Below are 19,760 nucleotides of genomic sequence, written 5' to 3'. Positions count from 1 at the left end.
CCATTATACAAATAACAGGTCAAAAAGCAACTCCTAGGGCAACGGCTGCTCTCTCTTTCATCAGTACTTCATTCATTCCTATGAACATCACCTACTATACGCCAGACCTTACACTAGATGCCAGACATAAGAAACTAACAAGATAGAACACTGCAGTCAAGGGTCGTAGACAAACAAGTGAATAGATAATTACAAATTAGTGAAACAAGGGTCATGCAGAAGCATAGAGAGAATACTGGGAGTGTACGAAGGATACCTGGGCTGGCCTTGGCATTCGGTTAGGGCAAATGAGGGGAAGTGGAGAAGGTGGGGATTGAGAAGGACAGGTAGAGTTCCTAAATTCAAGTAGGAGTAGGAGATAAGAGAAGGCATTGGGAATTCAGGGAGTTGCCAGGATGCTCGTTCAATATGGCAGAAGTCAGAACACAGGTTTCAAGGGAGGAGAGCAACAGGTGGGGTCAGAGAGATTGGTTGGGGCCAGATCACAAAAGGCTTTTTATGTCACACTAGAGTTTGAGATTATATCCCCTAGGCTAGTGGTCCCCAAATTTTTTTGATCATGTTCCTCATCAATAAAAATATTTGTGTATACACCTCCAATATATATTTATTCATTTATACATTTTATACCTAGGCAGTGTAGTGTAATGGTTAAGAACTTGGTTTCTGGAGCCAGATGGACTATATTCCAAATCCTGGCTTTGCTACTTTTTAGGGACGTGACCCTGAGCAAACAAATTCTCTGTACCTCACCTTCCTCATCTGTAAACCATAAGTTTTATGTTAACTTGCTGTCAAGTCGATTCTGACGCCTAGCGGCCCTATAGGACAGGGTATGACTGCCCCATAGGGTTTCCAAAGAGTGGGTTGTGGATTCCAACCACCGATCTTTCGGTTGGCAGCGGAGCTCTCAGCCATTGCGCCACCCAGACTCTGAATATTATTGTATACATCCACTACTGAGTGCCATTATAAAGGGGGGGTGGAATTTATACTTTGTAAGGGCTCCACCGGAAACCCTGGTGGCATAGCGGTTAAGCGCTACAGCTGCTAACCAAAGGGTCGGCGGCTCGAATCCACCAGGCACTCCTTGGAAACTCTACGGGGCAGTTCTACTGTGTCCTGTAGGGTTGCTATGAGTCAGAATCAACTCGACGGCGCTGTGTTTGGTTTTGGGGTAGGGGCTCAACCTGACCCAGAAAATCTGTCTTAACAGAAACTCACTTCAAAATGTTAAGAATTATTGTCATCTTCAAAACTTGTAACTTGAAGAGCAGACCACTTCTAACCCCTCACCTACCTGACAATAAATAGCCTTGGCCTCTCCTGATTGTACTTATACCAGATTCATCAGTGCAGGTAATTCCTGCATTTAGCTCAAAGCAGTGACATGAAGCCTGGGGTGGGGCCTGAGAACCTTCTTTTATAACACGCTTCCAAGTAGCGCTGATGCTGCTGGTCCAACTACTACACTTTCACATTCTGAAAAGAAAATATAAATATCAAATAAACTACCTCTGAAAAATATTTTTTATTTTGCCAGCACAACTAGATGGTGCCCGGCTACCACTACCAAATACTCTGACAGGGATCACAAGAGAGGCTCCCAGACAGAGCTGGAGAAAAATGGAGAACAAAATTCTAACTCACAAAAAAACACCAGACTTACTGGTCTGACAGACTGGAGAAACCACAAGAGTATGGCCTCTTTTAACTCAGTACTGAATTCATTCCTGAGGTTTACCCTTCAGCCAAAGAGTAGATAGGTGCATAAAACGAGCAATAATACACTTAGCTCAACCGTGTATACCAGACTAAATGGGCCTACCAACCCAGGGGCAAGAACGAGAAGGCAGGAGGGCACAGGAAAGCTGGACGCATGGGAATGGGAAACCCGAGGTCAAAAAGGGGAGAGTGTTAACGTGTCTCAGGGCTGGCAACCAATGTCACAAAATAATATTAATTATTTAACGAGAAGCTAATTTGCTCTGTAAACCTTCATCTAAAGCACGATAAAAACAAATATTTTTATTTTACTTATTAGGACACAGCACAGTTTCGTTCTAAAAAATGTGTGTGTGTGTGTGTGTGTGTGTATATATATACATATAAAACCCTGGTGGCCTAGGCGTTAAGAATTCAGCTGCTAACCCAAAGGTCAGGGTCACAAGTCTGAATCCACCAGGCTCTCCTGGGAAACTCTATGGGGCAGTTCTACTCTGTCCTCTAGGGGCGCTGTGAGTTGGAATCGACTTGACGGCAACAGGTTTGGCTTTTTGTTGTTGTTGTTCACGTATATATGTATGGAAACCTTGATGGCGTAGTGGTTAAGAGTTTGGCTTCTGGCCAAAAGGTCGGCAGCTGAAATTCACTAGGCGCTCTCTGAAAACCCTATGGGGCAGTTCTACTCTGTCCTATAAGGTTGCCGTGAGTTGGAATCCACTCGTTGACAACGGGTTTGGTTTGGTTTGATATCTATATATGTGTGTGTGTCTGTGTGTGTTTTAGAAAAGGTAAATATGCTCAATTTTTTGACAATGTTGGTTTAGTCCTAAATTCAGATTATTCCAGTACTTGAAAAAGAACTTCAGCAACATGCACAGATACCAAATGGAAAAAGTGCTTTATGGACTTTGCCTAACAAGTTGTGATACTCATTTTTCAGCCTTATCCACCAGGTAGGCAAAGCTCTTTGTTGAAATTCAGCTAACGTTTTCCATGTTTCCTAAAGTCAATCGGTTATTCTTGCAAAATAATTTTCATATTGTTAACAAATTAGCTTATTTTACCTTTTTTTTTTTTTTTTAAATTTTTATTAAGCTTCAAGTGAACATTTACCATTCCAATCAGTCTGTCACATGTAGGTTTACATATATCTTACTCCCTTCTCCCACTTGCTCTCCCCCTATTGAGTCAGCCCTTACAGTCTCTCGTTTCGTGCCAATTTTACCTTCTTCCCTCTCTATCTTCCCATCCCCCCTCCAGTCAAGAGTTGCCAACACACTCTCCTGTGTCCACCTGATTTAATTAGCTCACTCTTCATCAGTATCTCTCTCCCCCCCACTGACCAGTCCTTTTCATGCCTGATGATTTGTCTTCGGGGATGGTTCCTGTCCTGTGCCATCAGAAGTTCTGGGGAGCATTGTCTCTGGGATTCCTCTAGTCGCAATCATACCATTAGGTGTGGTCTTTTAATGAGAATTTGGGGTCTGCATCCCATTGGTCTCCTGCTCCCTCAGGAGTTGTCTGTTGTGTTCCCTGACAGGGCAGACATCGATTGTGGCCAGGCACCAACTAGTTCTTCTGGTCTCAGGATATTGTAGGTCTCTGGTTCAAGTGGCCCTTTCTGTCTCTTGGGTTCTTAGTTGTCGTGTGACCTTGGTGTTCTTCCTTTGCCTTTGCTCCCGGTGGGTTGAGACCAATTAATGTATTTTAGATGGCTGCTTGTTGGCATTTAGGACCCCAGGTGCCACAATTCAAAGTGGGATGCAGAGTGTTTTCATAATAGAATTGTTTTGCCCATTGATTTAGAAGTCCGCTCAAACCAAGTTCCCCAGACCCCAGCCCCTGCTTCGCTATCCTTTGAAGCTTTCATTTTATCTCGGAAACCTCTTTACTTTTAATCCTGTCCAATTAGGCTGACCTTCCGTGTTTTGAGTGTTGTCTTTCCCTTCACCCAAAGCAGTTCCCATCTACAGATTGATCAATAAAAAGCCCTCTCCCTCCCTCCCTCCCTCCCCCCTTTGTAACCACAAAAGTAGGTGTTCTTTTCCGTTTTTTCTATTTCTCAAGATCTTATAATAGTGGTCTTATACAATATTTGTCCTTTTGCAACTGACTCATTTCGCTCAGCATAATGCCTTCCAGATTCCTCCATGTTATGAAGTGTTTCAGAGATTCGTCACTGTTCTTTATCGATGCGTAGTATTCCATTGTGTGAATATACCACAATTTATTTACCCATTCGTCCGTTGATGGACATCTTGTTTGCTTCCAGCTTTTTGCTATTGTAAACAGAGCTGCAATAAACATGGGTGTGCATATATCTGTTTGTGTGAAGGGTCTTGTATTTTTAGGGTATATTCCGAGGAGTGGGATTTCTGGGTTGTATGGTAGTTCTATTTCTAACTGTTTAAGATAACGCCAGATGGATTTCCAAAGTGGTTGTACCATTTTACAACCCCACCAGCAGTGTATGAGAGTTCCAGTCTCTCTGCAGCCTCTCCAACATTTATTATTTTGTGTTTTTTGAATTAATGCCAGTCTAGTTGGTGTCAGATGGAATCTCATCGTAGTTTTAATTTGCATTTCTCTAATGACTAATGATCGAGAGCATTTTCTCATGTATCTGTTGGCTGCCTGAATATCTTCCTTAGTGAAATGTGTGTTCATATCCTTTGCCCACTTCTTGATTGGGTTGTTTGTCTTTTTGTGGTTGAGTTTTGACAGAATCATGTAGATTTTAGAGATCAGGCGCTGGTCTGAGATGTCATAGCTGAATATTCTTTCCCAGTCTGTAGGTGGTCTTTTTACTCTTTTGGTGAAGTCTTTAGATGAGCATAGGTGTTTGATTTTTAGGAGCTCCCAGTTATCTGGTTTCTCTTCATCATTTTTGGCAATGTTTTGTATTCTGTTTATGCCCTGTATTAGGGCTCCTAGGGTAGATCCTATTTTTTCTTCCATGATTTTTATCGTTTTAGTCTTTAGGTCTTTGATCCACTTGGAGTTAGTTTTTGTGCATGGTGTGAGGTATGGGTCCTGTTTCATTCTTTTGCAAATGGATATCCAGGTATGCCAGCACCATTTGTTAAAAAGACTATTATTTCCCCAATTGACTGACACTGGTCCTTTGTCAAATATCAGCTGCTCATAAATGGATGGATTTATATCTGGATTCTCAATTCTGTTCCATTGGTCTATGTGCCTGTTGTTGTACCAGTACCAGGCTGTTTTGACTACTGTAGCTATATAATAGGTTCTGAAATCAGGTAGGGTGAGGCCTCCCACTTTCTTCTTCTTTTTCAGTAATGTTTTGCTTATCCGGGGGTTCTTTCCTTTCCATATGAAATTAGTGATTTGTTTCTCTATTCCCTTAAAGTATGACATTGGTATTTGGATTGGAAGTGCGTTGTATGTATAAATGGCTTTTGGTAGAATAGACATTTTTACTATGTTAAGTCTTCCTATCCATGAGCAGGGTATGTTTTTCCATTTAAGTGTGTCCTTTTGAATTTCTTGTAGCAGAGTTTTATAGTTTTCCTTGTATAGGTCTTTTACATCCTTGGTAAGATTTATTCCTAAGTATTTTATCTTCTTGGGGGCTACTGTGAATGGTATTGATTTGGTTATTTCCTCTTCGGTGTTCTTTTTGTTGATGTAGAGGAATCCAAGTGATTTTTGTATGTTTATTTTATATCCTGAGACTCTTCCAAACTCTTCTATTAGTTTCAGTAGTTTTCTGGAGGATTTCTTAGGGTTTTCCATGTATACGATCATGTCATCTGCAAATAGTGATAGCTTTACTTCCTCCTTACCAATCTGGATACCCTTTATTTCTTTGTCTAGCCTAATTGCTCTGGCTAGGACTTCAAGTACGATGTTGAATAAGAGTGGTGATAAAGGGCATCCTTGTCTGGTTCCCGTTCTCAAGGGAAATGCTTTCAGGTTCTCTCCATTTAGAGTGATATTGGCCGTCGGCTTTGCATATATGCCCTTTATTATGTTGAGGAATTTTCCTTCAATTCCTATTTTGGTGAGAGTTTTTATCATAAATGGGTGTTGGACTTTGTCAAATGCCTTTTCTGCATCAATTGATAAGATCATGTGGTTTTTGTCTGTTTTATTTATGTGATGGATTACATTAATGGTTTTTCTGATATTAAACCAGCCTTGCATACCTGGTATAAATCCCACTTGATCAGGGTGAATTATTTTTTTGATGTGTTGTTGGATTCTATTGGCTAGAATTTTATTAAGGATTTTTGCATCTATGTTCATGAGGGATATAGGTCTAAAATTTTCTTTTTTTGTAATGTCTTTACCTGGTTTTGGTATCAGGGAGATGGTAGCTTCATAGAATGAGTTGGGTAGTATTCCGTCTTTTTCTATACTTTGAAATATCTTCAATAGTAATGGTGTTAAGTCTTCCCTGAAGGTTTGGTAGAACTCTGCAGTGAAGCCATCTGGGCCAGGACTTTTTTTTGTTGGGAGTTTTTTGATTACCGTTTCAATCTCTTTTTTTGTTATGGGTCTATTTAGTTGTTCTACTTCTGAATGTGTTAGTTTAGGTAAGTAGTATTGTTCCAAGAATTTATCCATTTCTTCTAGGTTTTCAAATTTGTTAGAGTACAATTTTATGTAGTAATCTGATATGATTCTTTTGATTTCATTTGGTTCTGTTGTGATGTGGTCCTTCTCGTTTCTTATTCGGGTTATTTGTTTCCTTTCCTGTTTTTCTTTAGTCAGTCTAGCCAATGGTTTATCAATTTTGTTAATTTTTTCAAAGAACCAGCTTTTGGCTTTGTTAATTCTTTCAATTGTTTTTCTGTTCTCTAATTCATTTAGTTCAGCTCTAATTTTTATTATTTGTTTTCTTCGGGTGCCTGATGGATTCTTTTGTTGCTCACTTTCTATTTGCTCAAGTTGTCGGGACAGTTCTCTGATTTGGGCTCTTTCTTCTTTTTGTATGTGTGCATTTATCGATATAAATTGGCCTCTGAGCACTGCTTTTGCTGTGTCCCAGAGGTTTTGATAGGAAGTATTTTCATTCTCGTTGCTTTCTAAGAATTTCCTTATTCCCTCCTTGATGTCTTCTATAACCCAGTCTTTTTTCAGGAGGGTATTGTTCATTTTCCAAGTATTTGATTTCTTTTCCCTAGTTTTTCTGTTATTGATTTCTAGCTTCATTGCCTTGTGGTCTGAGAAGATGCTTTGTAATATTTCGATGTTTTGGATTCTGGAAAGATTTGTTTTATGCCCTAATATGTGGTCTATTCTAGAGAATGTTCCATGTGCGCTAGAAAAAAAAGTATATTTTGCAGCAGTTGGGTGGAGAGTTCTGTATAAGTCAATGAGGTCAAGTTGGTTGATTGTTGTAAGTAGGTCTTCCGTGTCTCTATTGAGCTTCTTACTGGATGTCCTGTCCTTCTCCGAAAGTGGTGTGTTGAAGTCTCCTACTATATATGTGGAGGTGTCTATCTCACTTTTCAATTCGGTTAAAATTTGATTTATGTATCTTGCAGCCCTGTCATTAGGTGCGTAAATATTTAATATGGTTATGTCTTCCTGATCAATTGTCCCTTTTATCATTATATAGTGTCCTTCTTTATCCTTTGTGGCAGATTTAAGTCTAAAGTCTATTTTGTCAGAAATTAATATTGCTACTCCTCTTCTTTTTTGCTTATTGTTTGCTTGATATATTTTTTTCCATCCTTTGAGTTTTAGTTTGTTTGTGTCTCTAAGTCTAAGGTGTGTCTCTTGTAGGCAGCATATAGATGGATCGTGTTTTTTTATCCAGTCCGTGACTCTCTGTCTCTTTATTGGTGCATTTAGTCCATTTACATTCAGCGTAATTATAGATAAATAAGTTTTTAGTGCTGTCATTTTGATGCCTTTTCATGTGTGTTGTTGGCCATTTCATTTTTCCACATGCTTTTTTGTGCTGAGACGTTTTTCTTAGTAGCTTGTGAGATCCTCATTTTCATAATGTTTAACTTTGTGTTTATTGAGTCGTTACGTTTTTCTTGGCTTTTTTCTTGAGTTATGGAATTGATATTCCTTTTTGTGGTTACCTTTTTATTTACCCCTATTTTTCTAAGTAAAAACCTAACTTGTATCCTTCTATTTCGCCTTGTATCACTCTCCATCTGGCAGTTCAATGCCTCCTATATTTAGTCCCTCTTTTTGATTATTTTGATCGTTTATCTATTGATTTCCATGATTTCCTGTTGTGTGTATGATTTTGTTTATTTATTTATTTTTTAGAATTAGTCTTAATTTGTTTGTTTTTGTGCTTTCCCTGTTTGAGTTGCGTTGATATCAGGACGTTCTGTTTTGTGACCTTGTATTGTGCTGGTAGCTGATATTATTGGTCATCCGACCAAACAATCTCCTTTAGCATTTCTTGCAGTCTTGGTTTAGTTTTTGCAAATTCTCTAAACTTGTGTTTATCTGTAAATATCTTAATTTCTCCTTCATATTTCAGAGAGAGTTTTGCTGGATATATGATCCTTGGTTGGCAGTTTTTCTCGTTTAGTGCTCTGTATATGTCGTCCCATTCCCTTCTTGCCTGCATGGTTTCTGCTGAGTAGTCTGAACTTATTCTTATTGATTCTCCCTTGAAGGAAACCTTTCTTTTCTCCCTGGCTGCTTTTAAAATTTTCTGTTTGTCTTTGGTTTTGGCAAGTTTGATGATGATATGTCTTGGTGTTTTTCTTTTTGGATCAATCTTAAATGGGGTTCGATGAGCATCTTGGATAGATATCCTTTCTTCTTTCATGATGTCAGGGAAGTTTTGTGTCAGGAGTTCTTCAACTATTTTCTCTGTGTTTTCTGTCCCCCCTCCCTGTTCTGGGACTCCAATTACTCGCAAGTTATCCTTCTTGATAGAGTCCCACATGATTCTTAGAGTTTCTTAATTTTTTTTAATTCTTTTATCTGATTTTTTTTCAGCTATGTTGGTGTTGTTTCCCTCGTCCTCCAGAAGTCCCAGTCTACATTCTAATTGCTCGAGTCTGCTCCTCTGACTTTCTATTGCGTTGTCAAATTCTGTAATTTTATTGTTAATCTTTTGGATTTCTACGTGCTGTCTCTCTATGGATTCTTGCAACTTGTTAATTTTTCCACTATGTTCTTGAATAATCTTTTTGAGTTCTTCAACAGTTTTATCAGTGTGTTCCTTGGCTTTTTCTGCATTTATCCTAATTTCATTTGTGATATCTTTAAGCATTCTGTAAATTAGTTTTTTATATTCTGTATCTGATAATTCCAGGATTGTATCTTCATTTGGGAAAGATTTTGATTCTTTTGTTTGGGGGGTTGGAGAAGCTGTCATGGTCTGTTTCTTTATGTGGTTTGATATGGACTGCTGTCTCCGAGCCATCACTGGGAAACTAGATTTTCCAAGTAGTCAGCTAAAAAAAAATGCAGTCAGATCCCTATCTGAATTCTCTCTCTGGCTCCGGGTATTCGGATGTTAATGGGGTCGCCTGGGGAGGGTGGGGGAGGGATCTGAGAGCTAGGAGTGTAGCACCACAGAATATAGAGCTGAACACCACGTTCACGCTCCACCCCCGTTCGCCAAAATCCGGGCTGGACGGGTCCCTGGCTAGGACACTGCTTTCCTTGTTCGGAAACCAGTCAATTCCTCCTGGGGACTTCCTCCGGTGCGCGGCACCGCTCGTGGGCACTGGGTGGGCGTTTCCCGCACGAACGGGTGGGCCCGCCCCCAGGGTCTATTCAGGCGATTATAATTAGGTCCCGCGGTCACGCCCCGCCTGTGCGCGCGCCCAAATCTCAGCGGGATGACTTCCGGGTTAAGACGCTGCTTTCCCTGTACGGGAACCAGTCACTTCCTCCCCGGGACTTCTCCTTCCAGAGCGCCACACCTCTCCCGCGAACTGGTTTGGGGTCACCTGCACGGCCAGGTGGGCCCGCCCCCTGGGTCAACTCAGGGCAATAAAAATGGACTCCGTGCTCACGCCCTGCTCGTGCGCGCGCCCAAGCCCCGGCAGGACGGCACCCCGTCTGGGACGCTACTTTCTGCGCTTCGGGACCAATCAGTTCCTCCGCACGGCCCGGTGGGCCCGCCCCCTGGGTCAATTCAGGGCAATAAAAATGGACTCCACGCTCACGCCCCGTTCGTGCGCGCGCCCAAGCCCCGGCAGGACGGCACCGCGTCTGGGACGCTACTTTCTGCGCTTCGGGACCAATCAGTTCCTCCCGGGGACTTCTCCTTCCGGTGTGCCACACCTCTCGCGCAAACTGGGAGGGCGTCACTCGGACGACCAGGTGGTCCCGCCCCCTGGGTCAATTCAGGGTAATAAAAATGGACCCCGCGCTCATGCCCCTCCCGCGTGCGCGCGCGCGTGCCCAGATCCCAGCAGAATGGCTGCCCGTCTGGGATGCTGCTTTCCCTGTTTTGAGACCAGACACTTCCGGGGATTTCTCCCTCTGGTGTGCCACGCCACACGCGCGGACTGGGTGTGCGTCCTCCCGCACGAATGTGTGGGCCCCGCCCTGGGGTCACTTTAGGGAAATATAGTTGACCCCCCACCCGCTCGCGCCCCGTCGGCTTCTCGCCTAACTCCCGGCGGGACGGCACCCCAGCTGGGACGCTGTTCTCCCCCCTCCCAGATCAGTCACTGCCTCCCGGGTGCTTCTCCCTCCGGCTGCGCCCCTACGCCACCTGCGCCAACCTGCTAGGCTTCCTCCCGGGATGGGTTCGGGGGGGAAGGGGTGGGCCCCCTTTCTGTGCCGTCTGCCCACCTGGGCTCTGCCCCCGATCGAGCTCCGAAGGTCACCTGCCTGGTGCGCTGGCTCCTAGTTCTGAAAACAGTCGCTGTCTGCCCGTATTTGTTCGTTTTCCGTCTCTAAGTCTGTGCTTGTTGTTCAGAGTTCGTAGATTGTTATGTATGTGATCGATTCCCTTGTTTTTCCGAGTCTTTGTTGCAAGAGGGATCCGCGGTAGCGTCCACCTAGTCCGCCATCTTGGCCCCCGCCGCCTTATTTTACCTTTTTATGAGGCTCAAATATCCTGTTTCCAAGTGTTTAAAGCATAGAAACGATTTTAACAGGTGGCCCGCTTACATAATATTCTGCCTCAAAATCACCTAACACTAGAGACATTTCCACTATCCCTTGTCAGTATAGTCTCTCCAAAGTATAATTTTTTTTATTGGGTTTTAAGTGAAAGTTTACAGCTTAAGTTAGTTTCTCATACAAAAACTTATAAACACATTGTTATGGGACCCCAGCTGCTCTCTATAATGACAGCACACTCTCCCTTTTCCACCCCAGATTTCCCGTGTCCATTCAACCAGCTCCTGTCCCTTTCTGCCTTCTCAGCTTGCCTACGGACAGTGTGAGTTTATTTTGAAAAGCTGTTACTCTCTCTCTTTCGTTTTGTTACAACATAACCTTTCCCCTGAAAAGACAAATGTAGTTATTTTCTCAAATATCCTTTAGGTGCATTACTGACATCGTTTTCAGCATGGAAAAGGTCAGCAAGTTTGGAACATTATTTATTTATAAAAGAAAAATAACACCCTTAAATCTAGTAACTCTTTTAAGCACATTGCCACAGGGAAGCTCCTTTTTCCCCCAGGTTGGTTATTTATTGTACAGATGGAGAACCACATGATGAGTTGACATGAGCTTCTCCAGGTGTGAAAACGTACTAGTTGAGGGTCAGACAGTTTAGAATATGTTGCTTTCACAGCTGGAGTTTTTTTCAGACCTTAAGTTGAAGTAGAGGAGAAGCAAAGCAATGCCCAGTACGTGACCAGCACACAATTCATTTTACTGGTGAGAGTAGAAGACTTGAGGTATGGTTTTAGTGCCAGTGAACTGAAATTGCACATCAGTTTCTGGAGCCGCCGTGATTTTCAATCTTGTCAAAGCCACGAACTCCGCATCCTGTCTCCTTCAACATATGCAGCCACCCGCAGCCCCAGAGAAACCCTTTTAACCTCATGTACTGTGATTGTGGAACACGTTTTCTTTCTCACTCATTTATTCTACTTCTAGGTATGGAGGTCTGACTGGCATTTCTCCTTTTGTTAAAATACATGTAAAACAAGCCCCCATTGATAATACACAGTTCACTACAGATAATACAGAAAATGTACATATTGTTCCTATTAGAGTGACTGACCCAGTGGTGTGCTGTTAAATGTTTAACGACCAGCTCTTTGTAAAGAAAAAAAGGTATTGATTTGCGGTGCCTGCTAATTCTCATGGTGTAAATACTCCCGCCACGGTGAATTTCAAGCTACCAACGTGATGTCATGATCACAGAGTTGGGGAGAGATGCACAGCAGCACAGCAATACAGCCCATATCCATCACCAAGATACAACAGATGGAAGTAATCTCAAGAGCAGACGTAATAGTAAAATGCAGTAAATCATAACTGGAAGCGATGCATTTTGAGGGCTGATTAACCTTTGCTTTTAAAATAATTTATTAAATTATAAGTTTACATATGTGATTTTTCAATAATGTTTGTTTACCAAGGAGTCCCTGGGTAGTGCAAACTGTTAACAAACTCAACTCCTAACCAAAAGTTTAGAGGTTCCAGTCTACCCAGAGGTGCCTCTCAAGAAAGGCCTGGTGATCTACCTCCAAAATGTCAGCGACTGAAAACCCTGCGGAGCACAGTTCTACTCTGACACACATGGGGTCGCCATGAGTTGGAGTCAACCCGGCTGGCAACTGGTAACTGGTGTTTATCAACAGACTCACGAAATTCCTGAAAAGTTAACAATATGCTCTTGAGAGCCAGTACAAGCCAACTCCAGCAGCACTTTGATCTTACCATGCTAAAGGAACAAGGCCTTGGGGAGGACCTTGAGTTAAAGCTCTTTTCCATCCGCTCAACACAGAAAAGCACCATACACAAGAGCTTCTTCCTGATTCTTGGTTTCTCCTCCTACCCGGCTCAGCCAGGGCAGTGGTGATGGAAGACAGTAGTCTTGTCACAAAATTTTTTGATATATATCCTTTTGGACTCTTTCATGTGTTTGTAGGCATGAGTGTGTGTATGTGTCTGAACAAAAACCAAACTCGTTGCCCTCAAGTTGATTCTGACTCAGCAATCCTATAGGACAGAGCACAACTGCCCCATAGGGTTTCCAAGGAGTACCTGGTGGATTCAAACTGCCAACCTTTTGGTCAGCAACCATTGCTCTTAACCACTGGGCTGCCAGGCCTTCCGTATGTGTCTAAGTGTACATATATGTATGACTGTGTAATAAATATGAGACATCAAGAATTTTTGAACAATTGAAGATATTGGGAAAGAATCAGACTAAGCTTGGTGCAAACCAATCTAAATGGACTGTATTAGTGTTGCACACTTTGTGGTTTTTAGGGCTCAATGATTTAAATGCCCTGGAGTTAGCCTATTGCGTGATTATCTTTATAGATAATTTAGGTGAGACTGCAATGAAAGACCTGGGACTTACATCCTTGTGTGCTGTGCTAGCATTACAGTAGACTTTAAGTTTCTGCATGCAGCATTACTGGATCCGACTTTAGGTTTATTCATTTATTTAGTCAGTTAGTTGGCAACTTGCCCTGCAAAAATGCTCCACTGTTTACCTTCTCATCAACAATACATGAAAGTCCCTCTTTTTTCACATCTACAGCAACACTCCATAATATTATTCTTCTTATCATTGTTTTTAAAACCTTTGCCAAACTTGGCAAGTGAAAAATATCGTTAGATATGCATTCTTTCATTATGAGGGAGGTTGAAAATTATTTCAGATCTTTGTTGGTGATTTGTATTTCTTTTTTTTTTTTGAAAAGTGCTTGTTCATACTCTTTTATTGGCTTGTTTATCTCTTTATTGATTTGAAAGAGCCCTGTACACTTCTAGAATATTAAGTTTTTGTCTATTATATAAAGCAAAGCCTCCCCCTCTAGTTGGTATTTGCATTTTAATTTTGTTTTGTTGTTGTTGTCATTTGCTATACAGAAATTTACATTTATGGGGTTAAATATATGAATAATTTCTATTACGGTTTTTCTGCTTTTGTCTCAAATTATGAAAATATTCTATGTTTTCTTCTATTATTCTTTAATCTTTTAATTTGTCTTTAATCCACCTATTTATTTTTAACAATGTGTGAAGTAGAGATTTAATTCTATTTTTTCCTAAAATACAACTAATTATCCAAAGACTATCCTTTTATTTTAATAATTCATACTTTCCCTATTTCTTTGAGACTTTTATAATATGATAAAACCGAAAAAAAAAAACCCGTTGCCGTAAAGTCAATTCCAATTCATAGCAACTGTATAAGACCAAGTAAAATTGCCCCATAGAGTTTCGAAGGAGCGCCTGGTGGATTCAAACCACCAACCTACTGGTTTGCAACTATAGTTCCTAACCACTATGCCACCACGGTTTCCTATAATATGCTAAGCTCATGTAAATAGGTAAAGATACAGACTTGTTATTCTGTTCTATTAATCTGTCTTTTCGTCCCTTCACTAGTATCACAGCCTCCTAATTAGAGACATTTTATGGCACAATTCATCACCCACTACCTTTGTCTTATTTCTTTTTGCTATTCTCATTTGTTTACTCACCAAAGTAGCTTTAGATTCACTTTGTCAACTGCTTTTGAAAATATGTAAAGGTATTCAGACCCTGTAATATGGGCCTGGTATAGGAATATACAAACAGACTAACTGAATAGAATAGGAAGTCTAGAACTGGACCCAAGTTGTATATGGGAACTTGGTATGTGGGGAGGGGAACATTTCAGATCTGTGGGAAGTGGATGGAGTTTTCAATAAGGAATCTTAAAACTGTCAGTTATAGATTTGGAAGAAAATGTAAGTTGGCTCTCAACCTCACACCATAATAACCTCACACAAGTGAATTAAATGCACGAGAAGAAAATATAGGATGATGCATTTAAGGTTGTGGGTTGAGGAGGAATTTCTTAGCATGATGCAAATCAGAGGTACTAAAAGGAGAATCTGACAGATTCTCTTACATAAAGTTAAAAGCTTTGTCATAACAACAACAACCAAAAAAAGAGAGAAAAACAGATGAAATGAAAACAGCTGTAATATACGTACTAGACAAAGGATGAGATATATTATGGAGTTTTTACAAATTAATAAAAAAGAACAAAACACAATTTTAAAATGATCAAAGGACATAAATAGTTGAATCATGAAAGAAGAAACACAAAATGGCCACAAAAACTATGAGAAGAAGCTCCATTCTGCTAGTGATCAAGAAAATGGGCAACACCAACAGGAAGCAGTATTTGCTTAAGAGATGGGCAAAATTTTAAAAAGATTGACAGCACCCAGTGTTGAAAAAAATATGAGAAAATGGTCTGTCTTGAGGAAATGTAAATAGGTGCAAGATTTCTGGAGACTAACTTGATGGCATCGATCGAATTGTTAACTGTATACACCCTATGACCCAGCAATAGCACTCTTAGGAATTGATCCTCCAGAAATGCTAGTGTAAATGTATAAAGATAAATGTATAACAATGTTTATTTTAGCAAAGGCACTGGAAACAACCCAAATATCCATTAACAGGGAGATGGATAAATGGATGATGGGGCAACCCTCCTTCAAATATTTGCCCTGGTTAAGAGGAATGGATAGTTGCGTATTAATAGCTTGGAAAGATGTCTAAGACATACTGATAAGTGAGAAAAATTGCAGCACACAATGAGAAAAATGATCCATTTAGGTTAACAAACAAACAAAAAAAAAGATGTGTGTGTGTGTGTGTAAGAGTATAATCCAATCTATAAGGAATGATTACTTCTGAAGGAAAGATTTTATGACACATTTGTGGTTTTTTTTATATACTGAGCTTTTGAAATTAAATATTCTCTTAAAAGACTAATTTGGCAAGTTCTGACAAAAATGTTAATAATTTGGGATTTACACTACATTTCTAGATTGGTTTGAGAATTGACATCTTTTCAATATTGACTTCTCAACTACAAATATAAAACGTCTCTCCATTTATTCAAGTCTTCTCTGTCTCTCAATACAGTTTGAAATTTTCCTTATGCTTGTCCTTTTTAAATTGGCTACTTGGTAATACACAGTTCTAGTTGCCATGGCAAACACGGAAACACCGGTGGCGTAGTAGCTAAGTGCTGCAGCTGCTAAGCAAAGGGTCGTCAGTTTGAATCTGCCAGGCACTCCTTGGAAATTCTATGGGGCAGTTCTACTCTGTCCTATAGGTCACTATCAGTTGCAACTGACTTGATGGCAACGGGCTTTTCCCCCCCCATGGTAAGTAGAATTGTTTTTCCCCATGATATTTTCAAATTGGTTATTGATATGATATGTAAAAGCAATTTTCATACCCAAAGAAATAAACACAGGAAGGATAAAGGCTGGAGAAGGGTAAGAAAGTTAGATGCGGGCGAGTGTTTCTGAGTGGCAGTTCTGGCCCTGTCCCCTCCGAATGTTGAAAGCCTGAAAAGAGGAAGTAGGGACTCAGGTTCTGGGGTCTGAAGGAAGCCCTACTTCTTACCAGGAGTTCTGAGAGGAAGGGAAATTTCCAAGCGTTCCATGTCAACATGGAATCACCACCTGGGATAGAAATGGTGGCAGGGTGGGTCTAGAAGAGAGAGGGCCCAGGTGGGTTTACAGATGACAGCTGAAAGGGCTGCCTAAAGAGCTCGCCTGGGCAGTTTTAGAGGCAGGGGCCTGCATCATAGGGCCAAAGTCATAGACAGAGCCCCAGGGGATCTGCCAGAGCTGGGATGAGGGCCACGACTCCCAAGGACCCCTAGGCACAGGTCAGGCCAAGAGACGGACCATGGATTTCACTAGTTGTAATCTTAGGCCACTGAAGAAGGAGGCCATTACCAAAGACCAAGCAGGACAAAGCTGCACAGTAAAGGCCAGCGCTGAGTCACACAAACCATAGGTAAGATGCCCCATCTCAGAGGCCATGAGATCATCTGAGTTTCTTAAGCCCAGGAGAAACCCAGGGGAATGGTTAAGGTCAACCCTGAAAGATGCTAAATTGTTTCACATTTTAACATCTCTGAAATGGGGGTGTGAGTTACGATCGATGGCCCCTTAAAATCTGATCATGGGCCCACTCGGGCAGGTCTGTCACTCTGAAGTGCTTATCTTGATCAGATATTCTATTGTGTGGGATCTCATGCCTGTGGACAACTTCTCCATAAGCCACTGAATAATGGTACTGCATGAGGCTCTGCCGGCATGAAAGACAAACTCAAAGCCAGAATAGGTTGTCTATTGCTGTGAAAACAATTTGCCATCAAGTGATCAATTGATCTCCTCAAAGATTAGTGCCATATCAGGGGCTCAGTTTTGGTCTCTGTTGCTGGCAGAATGGACATTCAGAGGGGACAGTAGTTATATCAGCTTTGTTAAATGGAAGTTCATGCAGTTGGATCTATGTGTAATATCCCTCTCTGTCACCATGGCCACTCCATTCACGGATCCATTCAATAATACATCACGCCAGCTCTGGAGGGTTAATGTTGGAGGCTGGTTAATGTCAACTAGCCAGGAATTTGGTCTACTTGGTGGTTCAATGCCTCTTCTGTGATGGATGCTTTCTGGTGGACATTAACATGTGATACAAAAATCTTCACACTTTATGCCTACTTCCATAGGTCCATCTGCCAGCCTCTACCCCATACCACCTTGTCTCCAATCTTCCAGTCATTTTCCTTCTAGGCCCATAGCCAGTCTGCCAAGTTATTGGCCCCTGCCCATGAGTACACATATTTTGTCATATTGGACCACTTCTCTTTCCACACAAAGTGAAAGACCAGGTACATGACTTGCAGCTCTGCCCATTGGGAAGATTTCCCCTCCCCACTTTCTTTCAAGGCCAACCCTGACTTTGGCTGTAATGTAGTAGGTGTCCATTTTAGGCTTGAACCCACACACTGAGCCAACTCAAATGTAAACCAAGCTAAGGCTTCTTCCTCTTTCTTCAGCTGCTCTTATGAAATCCCACATATGGCCATAGTTGTGAGCTTAGGGAGCGGTGCCAGTACAACCACATGTGTGACATGGGGGACTGAACTATCTGCTTATGCAGTTAACTTGTGCCCTCTGGTCCTGCTTGGGCTCAGTCCCAGATGTAGCATTTCCATCTTAAAATTAACTGCTGCCGGGCTCACCCAAATTTCTCACTTGGCAGAGCCAACTATTTCCTATGGGAAAATTAATTCCAATGTCAAAATCAGAACTTCAGCCAGTGGGAACCAGATTTTCTCCTTCCTTGTATCCTGCAATAATTATTGCATTTAGAAGGATGTCCTAGGGCCACAAGGTCCCAGAAAAAGCAGACACAATGGATATGGGGGATGGTTTGGCTGTGAGGTAGGGATTCATGGTGATGGGGTTCTGGAATTTGGGGAGTTAACTTCTATGGCAAGACAGAGTGGTTCCAAGGAAGAACAGGGCTGGAAGCAGAGAAATTCCTAAAGTGAGTGCTTGACTGAAGCGGGAGCGTTCATAAATAACGGAGATGCGTATATTAGGTGCTCATGGGATCAAGGCTCCTTGAATACCTCATTTATTTTTCAGAGAAGTGAGATGAAGCACAGGTGAAAGTGGGAACAAATCATCTATATTTGGTTATTTAATGAATTAAATAGGGTTATAACTAAATTCTTTGCTACTCCTCCCAATGAGAAATATTCCTTCCCTTTGAATATAGGCTGGCTCTGTGTCTTATTTTGACCAAAAGAATATAGTAGAAATACCACTGTTTTGCAACTTTCAAGCATAAACCCTAAGACCACCATGCTGAGAGGGAGCTCAAATGCCTGGAAAGAGGCCATGGTGAGAGCACTGAGGTGTCAGAGGTGTGCACAGAGCCAAGTTTCCAGCTAAGCCAGCCACCAACTGAATGCAGTCAAATGAATAATCCCAGCTGACATCACTTGGAACAAAAGACCACCCCACTGAATCCTGCCTGAAGTCCTGACCTACAGAATGGTGAGCAAATAAATGGTTGTTGTTTCAACCCACTAGGTTTTAGGGTAGTTTGTTACACATCAATAAATAACTGAAATAATACAGTGTTTAGAAATAGAGGGCCTTAAAGAAATTGCAATGTCAATGATGACTCATAAACCCCCTTAGATAAATTAGAAATGAAATCAGCAGTCTGAGTGGGAAGGAAGAGAGAGGGAATTCAGAGATGGACAATGACTCAGCAAAACTGTCTCTTAAAAGGAAAGTTATCTGGTATTCAGTTTCCCCAGGCTCTCTGTCAGAAAGGAGCTACCAGCTTTATTATTAGAGCAGTTCATCACATGATTAAGCTGATGTTTCTATATTCCTCCTCCTCAACCACACCTCTCTCTCCTCCTCCACTACCAGCAACAAAAATTCCTTGTTTCAAGTTTATTTTGCAAGTATCAACATATGTACATAAAATCATCCCAATAAGAGGATGATTTCCAAAAAAAATGAAAAAATCCACATTTTAGAGTTTTTTAATGGCTTTCTTGATCTTGATGAACAAGTAAAGCTAGCAAAGCCCAAGAGCAGCTCTCTCTAGAGAGAACTCCCTAGAACTTTCTCCTACAATTCCACTTGTCAATGACAGAGAAGCCAGGATTAGAAGGTCAGTGTGGGTTCTGACATGGGGGAAACCGATCTCTATTCCGGGTTGCCTCACTAACATTGGTGATTTTGAGCAGGACATTTAGCCTCTCTGCATCTCAGATTCTTCATCTTTAAAATGAAATGTAATTCACTGAACAAATGTTTATTCAGTTCCTACTCTACGCCACGGTGGCGTAGTGGTTAAGAGCTACCAATGATAACCAAAAGGTTTAGCCTTTCAAATCCACCAGGTGCTTCCTTGGAAACCCTGTGGGGTGGTTCTACCCTGTCCTATAGGGTCTCTGTGAGTTGGAATCGACTCGACGGCAATGGGTTTGTTTTTTTTTTTTTTTTTTTACTCTGTGCCCTGCACTGTTCTAGACATCTGAGATACATTGGTGAACAAAATAGACAAAAAAATACAGAAATCCTGCCCTC

General features: G+C 41.4%; 1 long non-coding RNA gene across 2 annotated transcripts in view; it reads right to left on the bottom strand.

Annotated features, from left to right (window-relative positions):
* The window catches only part of LOC135228729 (uncharacterized), a 35,430-nt gene that overhangs the window by 961 nt on the left and 14,709 nt on the right, over positions 1–19,760 (bottom strand). The window lies entirely within an intron of this gene.

This window comes from Loxodonta africana, chromosome 27 (genome assembly GCF_030014295.1).
Source record: "Loxodonta africana isolate mLoxAfr1 chromosome 27, mLoxAfr1.hap2, whole genome shotgun sequence".
Lineage (NCBI taxonomy): Eukaryota > Metazoa > Chordata > Mammalia > Proboscidea > Elephantidae > Loxodonta > Loxodonta africana.
The sequence above is the reverse complement of the archived record's forward strand: the minus strand, read 5'-3'. Positions and strand labels throughout refer to the sequence as shown.